Below are 13,017 nucleotides of genomic sequence, written 5' to 3'. Positions count from 1 at the left end.
AAATTCTGGAAAAATAAATGGAATTTGGTTCATTACTTTTTTCTTCCAAAAGAAGAACCTAAAAGCCAAAGAGTATTAATCCACATTTGTGTTGAATCACTGTCGCCATATTAGATCAGACCACATTGCAGCCGAGTTTAAAAAGACAATGCTACCACCTTTTTGCAAATTTGTCGTTTTATTTGAGATCTGCATGTTGAATTGGTACAAGTTTTACACCTTCCTGACACAACTCCACATTACATGGAAAAATGTGGCAGGGGTGGGGTTTGTATCGGGAACCTTCTGCACTGAAACCAAGTGCACAAACCACTTGTCCACCACCTGTAAGTTATAGGTTGGTAGTATGCATATTATGACTCAGTTTCATGAGTGGGTGCTTGCATTCTGAAATGAACTGTCACATTTTTCTGAGGAATTTTGTGAAACTTGGTACAAGTCCTTGTTATAGGTTGGTAATACGAGTATGCATGTTATCATATTGTTCAAGTTAGGTCCATTTAACCAGAGTTATGGCCCTTGATTAACAAATCTAGACTCAGTCAGTTTCATGAGTGGGTGCTTGCATTCTGAGATTAACTCTCACATTTTCCAGAGGAATTTTATGAAACTTGGTGCAAGTCCTTGTTATAGATTGCAGAGTTCTAACCAGAAATTTTTAGTATAGTGGTGCGGTTGGTCATTATTACCCGAGGCGGCACGTGTTGCGAGTCATTTTTACTGGTTTTAGATGCATTGAAAGCAAGAATAATAGACACTTCTGTTCTGATATCAGAGTTCTTTTTTTTTTTTTTTTTTTTTTTTTCATTTTTTCTGTCTCAGTTAAGAAAATAAATAAGTTGAAAAGTTTAAAAATACATTAGTATTTGATGGACATAGGATTTGCACTCTTCTTCAAAAATGACACACTACCTTTAATCTAGTAAGACAGGCAGAGTTTTTCTGTTACGTTGAGAGTTTAGGTTTTTTTGTTTTGTTTTTGTTTTTTTTCTCAACATTTTTGAGTGGGATTGCATACTTTTTTAAAACAATATAGCCCATAATTGTCTTGTTTAAACAAGAGCTAAATTTGGACTGATTTGATTGTCAAATCAGAATCAAATTTATTGGCAAGTAATTCTCACATACAAGTAATTTGATCTGGTGTCCGATTGTCCGGGACAAGTGTAAAATGTGATTGGACAAGCAATATGCTCTAAATCGTTGTCCGACAGGACAAGTGGCATTTTTTTGGTTTAAAACGTTCACATTCTTTATTTTCATCACTCGGAACCAAAATACCTGACCACCGCCTTTTTGTTTTCTTATTTACATCACGTTTTGTCTCGCACCTCACGAGAAAGCGTCTTCAGTTTTTCCCGCCACTCTCCACGCAGCGGACAATCAGAAAACATGATAACAATGTGTGCGCGAGACCACTGTATGGGGTGTGTGTTCGTAGTAGAGGCTGACATTTTTGGGGAATCCCACGGGTCACGGGATTCCCGTGGGATTCCCATGGGATGGGAGTCAACTTTGCTATTTATCATGTGATTGGGACGGTATGGGATTAAAAATTCACGGGAGCAGACGGGAGCCGGAACCAAGGTTTTAGACAGCGAGCCGTCCTGCTGTCATTTGAGCGGTAAATTTTCGAAAAAGATGCCGAAAAAATAGCGGGCGACTTTGCTTAAAGCAGTCTAAAATTAGGACTGGGTACGATTGCTGCAGCCGTGTGTGTGTGTGTGTGTGTGTGTGTGTGTGTGTGTGTGTGTGTGTGTGTGTGTGTGTGTGTGTGTGTGTGTGTGTGTGTGTGTGTGTGTGTGTGTGTGTGTGTGTGTGTGTGTGTGTGTGTGTGTGTGTGTGTGTGTGTGTGTGTGTGTGAGTCGGCTGGCTGCTAGGAGGGAGAGGAGGGGGAGGCGCTTTGAGCGGAGAGTGAAATGCAACACAAACTAATCTGTGGCGCTGCCTTTATTTCTCTCTGGACTGTTCTGACGGTACGTCCTGTTCACACCGTGTGCACGTGTCGGTGACAGTTAAACTGAAATTATGAGATGAAATAAAATGAGAATATATGAATGAACAGAATAAAAATCACACACACGTGTGATTAAAAAAGAATGATGTGGAGAAACTCTACAGTGACATTCAGAAGCAGGAATCACATAAAGCAGCTGAGAACTCTGAACTTTAACAGGCTGTTATTTTCCACAGATATTTATTTAGGTGACTTAATGTAGTTGTTTAATGTTCAAACACAAAACGTGACTGAGGATGAGAAAAAAAAGAGGAAATGAACTCTAGTCTGAATAAAAATACAAGCTGCTGATTTTTATTTTTCAAAATTATTAGGCTGCAGTTCTGAGTTTCATTTATTTCAAAGTAAGTTACCGCTTATTTTCAAAAATCACAAGTCAAATCAGTCTGCATTGTTCAATTTTTCCTGCACGTTTGTGCATTCCTTCTTTATAAGAGTTTGGTTTTTGTGTTTGTTTACTACAGAGTTTGAAAAAACAATAAAATGTTAACACTTTTCCTTATAGCAGTTCTTTAATTTCAGAAATGGAACAGAAACAACCACAAATAAAATAGTAGGGACTGTATGTAAAATGAAGATAAAATTAAAATGTTGTTATATTCCACAGAAGCCAAACATTCTTCCAAAGTTGTGTCTTGGTGGCTTCCCTCACTTGTCTTCTTCCTGCATGGACATTTAGTTTTTGAGAACTGCCTACCTGACACAGATGTACGATAAACTACCACACTGTTTGTATTTCTAAGTAATTGATATAAATGAAGTCTAAGAAATATTCAGTGAGTTGGAAATTTTCATGTATTCATCCTCTGACATTTACCAAGAAAAGTGGCTGTAAATATTATTAACTAATTCTAACATTAACAATAAACTGCCCTGTCCCAGCCTTTTTTTTCTTGGAAAATGCTGCAGGCCTCAACTGTAGGAATGGATATATATTAACAAAAAAATAAACAAAAATAAAGCTGACCTCACAGAACATGAAAAATGTTGGTTTCATACAGTCTGCCGTTACAGAAATAGAAGACAAAGTAAATGTCACTATCATTACGTGTCCATCACCACCACATTTAAAATAAGATAAACTTTATTGATCTCACAGAGGACAAATTCACATGTTACGTCAGCTCTTAAGAAAACACACAAGGTGAGTGCAAGTAGAGGAAAATGTTCATCAAACAGCGTGTGCAAGGATAAGCAATAATAATAATACTTGTAACAGCACAAGACATAAGAAATGAGGTAGAAATAGAATATATATATATATACGAGGTCTGTTAGAAAAGTATCCAACCTTATTATTTTTTTAAAAAACCATATGGATTTGAATCATGTGTGATTACATCAGCCAAGCTTGAACCCTCGTGGGCATGCGAGAGTTTTTTCACGCCTGTCGGTGACGTCATTCGCCTGTGAGCACGCCTTATGGAAGGAGTGGTCCAGCCCCCTCGTCGAAATTCCTTTGTCTGAGAAGTTGCTGAGAGACTGGCGCTGTGCTTGATCAAAATTTTTTCAAAAACTGTGAGGCACATCCGAGTGGACACCATTCGAGAAATTCAGCTGGTTTTCTGTGAAAATTTTAACGGCTGATGAGAGATTTTGGATTGTTTCTATCGCTGTAAGGACTTCCCACGGAGCGGGACCTCGCGCAGCGCTCCGAGGCAACGTCGTCATCCTGTTTCAAGCTGAAAACTTCCAAATTTAAGCCTCTGTTGACCCAGGACGTCGTGAGAGAACAAAGAACTTTCAGAAGAGGTCGGAATCAGCAGTTTATCCGGACATTCCACTGTTAAAGGAGATTTTTTTAATGAAAGATGTGCAGACGGATTGGCGCGTCGGCTCGCAGCTGGTGCGGCGCGCCCGCCACAGGAAAAACACCTCCGTTGGAAGCCTTAAGGACAAGTTGGAACATGTCCTGCTGTTAAACAATTTCTCAGATACTCACTCAACTGAAAGCCACCAAAAGCCGCCTGGATTTTACAAATGGTTATCAACACGGAGGTGTTTTTCCTGTACCAGTAGATTCAGTAGATTCTCACAAATCCAACAAGACCAAGCATTCATGATATGCACTCTCTTAACGCTATGAAATTGGGCTATTAGTAAAAAAAAAAAAAAGTAGAAAAGGGGATGTTCACAATAATATTAGTGTGGCATTCAGTCAGTGAGTTCGTCAATTTTGTGGAACAAACAGGTGTGAATCAGGTGTCCCCTATTTAAGGATGAAGCCAGCACCTGTTGAACATGCTTTTCTCTTTGAAAGCCTGAGGAAAGAACACATCAACGAAGAACACATCAACTGTCCTAAACAGAAATGGAGGAATATTTTGTGGACTGATGAGAGTAAAATTGCTATTTTTGGGTCCAAGGGCCGCAGACAGTTTGTGAGACGACCCCCAAACTCTGAATTCGAGCCACAGTTCACAGTGAAGACAGTGAAGCATGGTGGTGCAAGCATCATGATATGGGCATGTTTCTCCTACTATGGTGTTGGGCCTATATATCGCATACCAGGTATCATGGATCAGTTTTGATATGTCAGAATACTTGAAGAGGTCATGTTGCCTTATGCTGAAGAGGACATGCCCTTGAAATGGGTGTTTCAACAAGACAATGACCCCAAGCACACTAGTAAACAAACAAAATCTTGGTTACAAACCAACAAAATTAATGCCTCGCAGATGTGAAGAAATCATGAAAAACTGTGGTTATACAACTAAATACTAGTTTAGTGATTCACAGGATTGCTAAAAAAGCAGTTTGAACATAATAGTTTTGAGTTTGTAGCATCAACAGCAGATGCTACTATTATTGTGAACACCCCCTTTTCTACTTTTTTTTTTACTAATAGCCCAATTTCATAGCCTTAAGAGTGTGTGTATCATGAATGCTTGGTCTTGTTGGATTTGTGAGAATCTACTTAATCTACTGGTACCTTGTTTCCCATGTAACAATAAGAAATATACTCAAAACCTGGATTAATCTTTTTAGTCACATAGCACTGCTATTATTCTGAACACTACTGTGTATATATATATATATATATATATATATATATATATAAATGTGGCAGGGGGGTGGGAGAGAGAGCGCGATATAGCACTCAGGTTGGAGACCTAATATCAACAGATTGACAAAGTTGCTGACAACGCCACCTAGGATAGGACTAGGACCCTGCACAAGGCAGACACAGGTTCGTCTTAACCTTTTTGAATTAAGGGGAACAGAGACCAAAAAGAATTAACTATAAAAAGAATATGCCTTTATTTATTCCCAACCTTGATTAGTTAAAATCACCCCATTTACCAATATAGAAAAAAAACACACTGTAAGTGAAAAAAAAACCATAAACCCAAACTCAATAAAATTACAAAACTCTCATCCACACAAAAAAAAGAAAACATGCAAATAAACCAAACACCAATATATTACAGTTAAAAACCACATTAAACACGTAGGGCGATGATAAAAAAAAATGACACACTCAATAAAATACAGGTATGGGATAAATGTGGATCACAAAGCCAGCACGCAATATGTTATTTCTTTTTTTTTCGCCCACCTCTGGCTTTGTAACCCCTACAATGTCCGTACAAAGTCCAATTTGTTACCAGACTATTAACAAGATGCAGCTTGGTCAAATACCCAGGATCCAGGAAATCAGCAGCAGGAGGAGTTACGCAAGGCATGGCCAGCCTCTAAATTATCAAGCCGACGCAGCTGTCCCCATCAGCCACCATGGGAGGTGCAGCCTGGTCCCGCAGTAAGAAGACGCACCGGTCTGCTCAAGACCCCAGTGGAGCCGCACTCCCAGCCTCCAGACAACGTGCGTAAAAGCGCACAAAGTGCCACGCCCAAATCAGACGCTGGTGGCCAAAACACGCCCGCGAACAGCAGCAGCTGTAAGCCGCAGTGGTGCTTGGAGTAAAGCAGCACTCCAAGCCACTAATAAAGAGCCACCCAAAGCTCCAAAAAGGAAGGAAAAAGATAAACGCACACAGTCACCACAGCATGTAAAGCCACTCCAATGCTGCTGCACGGGAGAGACCAGCAAGCAAAAGAGGGGCGAAGCCACAAAACAATGCTGAATTTATATCCCTGGCTCACATCAAACACAATCAGAACCCAGGTGCGCACAACCAAGAACTTCCAAACACAGGTAGGGGAGGGCATGCACACTCCACACTACCACATCTATCCCCCACCTTTATATCGTCGTCTCGACGATAAAAGGTCAAGACCAAGGCCTAAAGATAGCAACCTGAAGATTTGAAGTTTGCTCCGGAACTCTAGCAACCCGCTCAGCAGCCTGATTACTACCCAGAGGCTGAGAAATCCGATGTATATTTGAATGTTGACCAGCCGTAGAACGAGTGGTTCGGCGCAAGGCCTGAGCACTGGTGGTCAGCTGGTCAACATCAGTGGAAGACGAGGGTTCAGATGACTGTATCGTAGCACGGGCCGGGGCGGAGGATTAGCAGCAATCTTCCATCCCAGCTTATTAATTAATCAAAAACCCAGACAGAGCTTTAATTCATTTGAAAGCTTGTCTCTTAGTCTTGTCCATCCAAATTGGAAGTCCCAAAAACCAGCTTTATTTGTTATTATCTATCGTCCACCTGGTCATTACTGTGAGTTTCTCTGTGAATTTTCAGACCTTTTGTCTGACTTAGTGCTTAGCTCAGATAAGATAATTATAGTGGGCGATTTTAACATCCACACAGATGCTGAGAATGACAGCCTCAACACTGCATTTAATCTATTATTAGACTCTATTGGCTTTGCTCAAAAAGTAAATGAGTCCACCCACCACTTTAATCATATCTTAGATCTTGTTCTGACTTATGGTATGGAAATAGAAGACTTAACAGTATTCCCTGAAAACTCCCTTCTGTCTGATCATTTCTTAATAACATTTACATTTACTCTGATGGACTACCCAGCAGTGGGGAATAAGTTTCATTACACTAGAAGTCTTTCAGAAAGCGCTGTAACTAGGTTTAAGGATATGATTCCTTCTTTATGTTCTCTAATGCCATATACCAACACAGTGCAGAGTAGCTACCTAAACTCTGTAAGGGAGATAGAGTATCTCGTCAGTAGTTTTACATCCTCATTGAAGACTACTTTGGATGCTGTAGCTCCTCTGAAAAAGAGAGCTTTAAATCAGAAGTGTCTGACTCCGTGGTATAACTCACAAACTCGTAGCTTAAAGCAGATAACCCGTAAGTTGGAGAGGAAATGGCGTCTCACTAATTTAGAAGATCTTCACTTAGCCTGGAAAAAGAGTCTGTTGCTCTATAAAAAAGCCCTCCATAAAGCTAGGACATCTTTCTACTCATCACTAATTGAAGAAAATAAGAACAACCCCAGGTTTCTTTTCAGCACTGTAGCCAGGCTGACAAAGAGTCAGAGCTCTATTGAGCTGAGTATTCCATTAACTTTAACTAGTAATGACTTCATGACTTTCTTTGCTAACAAAATTTTAACTATTAGAGAAAAAAATTACTCATAACCATCCCAAAGACGTATCGTTATCTTTGGCTGCTTTCAGTGATGCCGGTATTTGGTTAGACTCTTTCTCTCCGATTGTTCTGTCTGAGTTATTTTCATTAGTTACTTCATCCAAACCATCAACATGTTTATTAGACCCCATTCCTACCAGGCTGCTCAAGGAAGCCCTACCATTATTTAATGCTTCGATCTTAAATATGATCAATCTATCTTTGTTAGTTGGCTATGTACCACAGGCTTTTAAGGTGGCAGTAATTAAACCATTACTTAAAAAGCCATCACTTGACCCAGCTATCTTAGCTAATTATAGGCCAATCTCCAACCTTCCTTTTCTCTCAAAAATTCTTGAAAGGGTAGTTGTAAAACAGCTAACTGATCATCTGCAGAGGAATGGTCTATTTGAAGAGTTTCAGTCAGGTTTTAGAATTCATCATAGTACAGAAACAGCATTAGTGAAGGTTACAAATGATCTTCTTATGGCCTCGGACAGTGGACTCATCTCTGTGCTTGTTCTGTTAGACCTCAGTGCTGCTTTTGATACTGTTGACCATAAAATTTTATTACAGAGATTAGAGCATGCCATAGGTATTAAAGGCACTGCGCTGCGGTGGTTTGAATCATATTTGTCTAATAGATTACAATTTGTTCATGTAAATGGGGAATCTTCTTCACAGACTAAAGTTAATTATGGAGTTCCACAAGGTTCTGTGCTAGGACCAATTTTATTCACTTTATACATGCTTCCCTTAGGCAGTATTATTAGACGGTATTGCTTAAATTTTCATTGTTACGCAGATGATACCCAGCTTTATCTATCCATGAAGCCAGAGGACACACACCAATTAGCTAAACTGCAGGATTGTCTTACAGACATAAAGACATGGATGGCCTCTAATTTCCTGCTTTTAAACTCAGATAAAACTGAAGTTATTGTACTTGGCCCCACAAATCTTAGAAACATGGTGTCTAACCAGATCCTTACTCTGGATGGCATTACCCTGACCTCTAGTAATACTGTGAGAAATCTTGGAGTCATTTTTGATCAGGATATGTCATTCAAAGTGCATATTAAACAAATATGTAGGACTGCTTTTTTGCATTTACGCAATATCTCTAAAATCAGAAAGGTCTTGTCTCAGAGTGATGCTGAAAAACTAATTCATGCATTTATTTCCTCTAGGCTGGACTATTGTAATTCATTATTATCAGGTTGTCCTAAAAGTTCCCTAAAAAGCCTTCAGTTAATTCAAAATGCTGCAGCTAGAGTACTGACGGGGACTAGAAGGAGAGAGCATATCTCACCCATATTGGCCTCTCTTCATTGGCTTCCTGTTAATTCTAGAATAGAATTTAAAATTCTTCTTCTTACTTATAAGGTTTTGAATAATCAGGTCCCATCTTATCTTAGGGACCTCGTAGTACCATATCACCCCAATAGAGCGCTTCGCTCTCAGACTGCAGGCTTACTTGTAGTTCCTAGGGTTTGTAAGAGTAGAATGGGAGGCAGAGCCTTCAGCTTTCAGGCTCCTCTCCTGTGGAACCAGCTCCCAATTCAGATCAGGGAGACAGACACCCTCTCTACTTTTAAGATTAGGCTTAAAACTTTCCTTTTTACTAAAGCTTATAGTTAGGGCTGGATCAGGTGACCCTGAACCATCCCTTAGTTATGCTGCTATAGACGTAGACTGCTGGGGGGTTCCCATGATGCACTGTTTCTTTCTCTTTTTGCTCTGTATGCACCACTCTGCATTTAATCATTAGTGATCGATCTCTGCTCCCCTCCACAGCATGTCTTTTTCCTGGTTCTCTCCCTCAGCCCCAACCAGTCCCAGCAGAAGACTGCCCCTCCCTGAGCCTGGTTCTGCTGGAGGTTTCTTCCTGTTAAAAGGGAGTTTTTCCTTCCCACTGTAGCCAAGTGCTTGCTCACAGGGGGTCGTTTTGACCGTTGGGGTTTTACATAATTATTGTATGGCCTTGCCTTACAATATAAAGCGCCTTGGGGCAACTGTTTGTTGTGATTTGGCGCTATATAAAAAAATTGATTGATTGATTGATTAGAGCAGGTGCTCCACTCCGATTGCGATCTATCACACACAAGGCGGGGGTTACTAAGGGAACAGGAGAAACTACAGGCCGATGGGATTCTGAAACCAAGAGCAACACTTCACTGTCAGAGGAACAAGACTCCTCAAGTGAGGCTGCCTCTGGTACAGAGGAAGGTGGAGCTTGATTACCCTCCAAAGGTCCCAAGACAGCTTTCAACATGTCACGATGCACAGTCCGGACCTTATGCAAGTTCTCAGCAGCAGCCACGGTGTAAACTGCACCCTCCCCAGATGGAATACTCACCACCTGATGGACCACCGAATTCCACAGATCCTGAATTTTATGACGCCCGTGCGCAGCATAATCCCTCACATACACCCGCTGGCCTACCGACAGTGGTGCATACCACACACGTTGATCATGGCGCTCTTTCCTACGATTCGCAGCTGCAAGAAGCCGCTCCCGAGCGCAACCAAAAGCAACCCTAAGTTTCTCTTGGTGCTCAGCCACCCAGCCTTGCACCTCACCTAATCTAGGTTCCTCAATCCTGCCTAAGAAAAAGTCAATGGGAAGCCTTGGCTCTTGGCCAAACATCAAATAGTATGGTGATTCTCCTGTACTCTGATGTGGTGTGGTGTTATAACAAAAGAGGACTTGAGGCAAAGAAGAAGCCCAATCCTGCTTCAGTGGCAACGGCAATGTCCGCAACAGATTATGAAGAGTGCGATTAAAGAGCTCACATTGCCCATTGCTGGCTGGATGGTAGGGCATAGTACGAGATTTTTCCACACCATACAGCGAACAAAGTTGCTGAATCAAGGCACTCTCAAAACTACGTCCCTGATCAGAGTGCAGACAACCTGGAACGCCAAACTTGTAGAACCACTCTGAGACCAACATGTGGGCCACAGTGGAAGCCCTTTGATCACGTGTTGGAACTGCCACAGTAAATTTACTGAACACATCAGTCATGATCAAAACATTTTCATACCCATTCTGCGAGCGCTCCAGCATCGTAAAATCTATGGCAAGGATCTCATTGGGCCGCGAGGAAAGCAGGTGACACATGTAGCTGTGTGATGCTGAACCAGCATCCTTTGCCACTTGGCACCGCTCACATTCCTGGACCCAATCTCTTATATCCTTAAACATGCCTGGCCAATAGCACCGTTGACGGACCAACTCTGCAGTCCGTTCCATGCCCTGATGACCATGTTGCTAATGAAGAAGATTTAAGGTCTCATGCCTTAGAGAAGCTGGTAAAAGGAGCTGAAGAAATTCCTCCCCACCATCAAGACGGTAAGCCTGCCGGAAAAAGACCTCATCTTGCTCCACAAACCTTTTACGCTGGTGAAGCAAGAACAAAGCACATTTCGAGAGATGCCGCCTCTCTACAGCAGAAGGTTGAATTCTCTGCCGCAAAAACACTAGAACCTCTTTTAACAGAGGATCATTCTCCTGTAAAGACCTAAGGTCGGAAGCGGAATAGCCTGGAAGGGCTAAAACAACAGACTGAGTGGCAGCCTCAACTGGATGTGACAGTGGACCATGCTGCAAAGCTAAAGGGGCTGTAGTACCAGGCAGTTGTTGGACCAGGGCTTCAGAGCCTGAATATTGCCGGGACAAGGAGTCAGCATTTCTGTTACTTCGACCCGAACGGTACCTGATTTCGAAATCGAAGGCAGCCAGCTGAGCAGTCCATCGGTGCTCTGTAGCCCCCAGTTTTGCAGTCTGGAAATGACTCAGGGGATTATTGTCAGTGTACACTATGCACTTGTGACCCAACAAGTATTCACGGAACTTCTCCGTCATGGCCCACTTGAGTGCTTAGAATTCTAACCTCATGGAGCTGTAAGTTGCCATGTTGCGCTCAGTGGGCCACAACCCCCTGCTGGCATAGGCCACCGGTCTTACTCCACTGTCCGTCTCTTGGGAGAGAACAGCTCCCAGTCCACTATAACAAGCGTCCACTTCCAAAACAAACAGCTTAGAAAAATCTGCAAAAGCTAGAACGAGCGCAGACACTAGCTTGGACTTTAGTGCCTGAAACGCCTGCTCACACTTCAGAGTCCATACCGCCTCTAAAGCTTTGCCCGAACCCTTTTTGGACTTTGTACCTGCCAGTTCAGCCACCAACCGGTGTAGAGGGCCCGCCAACCTGGCAAATCCCTCCACAAACCAGCGATAGTAACTGGCAAAGCCCAGGAACGACCGCAGCTCTGAGGTATTGGTAGGACGCTCCCACTGAGACACAGCTTTAATCCTTTCAAGGTCCGTCGACACCCCTTGTTCTGAGATGACATGGCCCAAGTACCCCACCTTATGCTGGAAAAATGAGCACTTTTCAAACCGCGCCTTCAGGCCTTCTGTGTTAAGCCGCCCAAGCACCATCTTCAGACACTGAAGATGTTGTTCAACAGAGGAGGAGTAGACCACAATATCATCAAGGTACAGCAAAAGAGACTGACCTTGCTGGTCACCAAACATCCTCTGCATCAGCCGCTGGAAGGTGCTTGGGGCATTACACAAGCCAAAAGGCATGCGGTTAAACTCAGAAAGGCCAAAAGGGGTACAAAAGGCCATTTTAAGACGATCTGCCTCAGTCACAGGAACCTGGTTGTAACCACTGGCTAGATCGAGTGTAGAGAACCAGACAGCGCCTGACAACGAATCCAGTGTCTCCTCGATCCGAGGCAAGGGGAAAGCGTCCTTCCGCGTTTTACTATTAAGCAAACGGTAATCCACACAAAGGCGTAGGCCACCATCCTTCTTTCTCACCAATACAATTGGTGAAGCGTATGGACTGCTGCTTTCCCGAATGACTTGAGACTCCAGCAGCTGATTTATATGTGCCTTAACTGCCTCATATTCAGAAGGCGGGATACGGCGATACCTCTGGCGAATTGGAACATCATCCACCAGGGGTATATCATGTGATAGGAGAGTCGTACATCCCAAGTCGTTTTCATGCTGGGCAAAGACTGACTCATAATGTTGCAACAATGACGTCACCTTCTCCCGATCCTGAACTCCTAAAGCAGGTAGTTCCAGAGATGCTATTCTATCAGGCACAGAGGGCGAAACAACATGAGAATTTGTAGAAGCCAACAGGGTTCTATCCTCAGTCATCCCAGCTGGCAAGCTCACAATCTGCGCCACACCCAAACTACCAAGTGTGGTCCGTGGGTAAAGCAGGACGGCCTTCATCCCCACATTAACCACAGGGATATATGCAGTCCCTCAAACCACTCTCACTAGGCATGGGGAGACAAGTAAACCCGTGGCTAACCCAGTCTCTGGTGGCTCTAACAAAACACTCTCTCCATCAAACTCCTCTGAACAAGTGCAAGCCACCAACTTCATGGTACCTCCAGGCACCCGCACCACTCGTCTATCCCGGACCTTTACCATACTAGTCATCAAATCCTCAACTGGACCCGCCT

The 13,017-nt window shown here is 42.6% G+C and overlaps 1 protein-coding gene across 1 annotated transcript in view; it reads left to right on the top strand.

The window, feature by feature from the left end:
* Window positions 1-13,017, top strand: part of rad50 (RAD50 homolog, double strand break repair protein) — a 132,937-nt gene that overhangs the window by 78,571 nt on the left and 41,349 nt on the right. The window lies entirely within an intron of this gene.

This window comes from Thalassophryne amazonica, chromosome 9 (assembly GCF_902500255.1).
Source record: "Thalassophryne amazonica chromosome 9, fThaAma1.1, whole genome shotgun sequence".
Taxonomy (NCBI): Eukaryota; Metazoa; Chordata; class Actinopteri; order Batrachoidiformes; family Batrachoididae; genus Thalassophryne; species Thalassophryne amazonica.
Note: the sequence above shows the minus strand (reverse complement) of the source record. Positions and strands in the feature narration are given on the sequence as shown.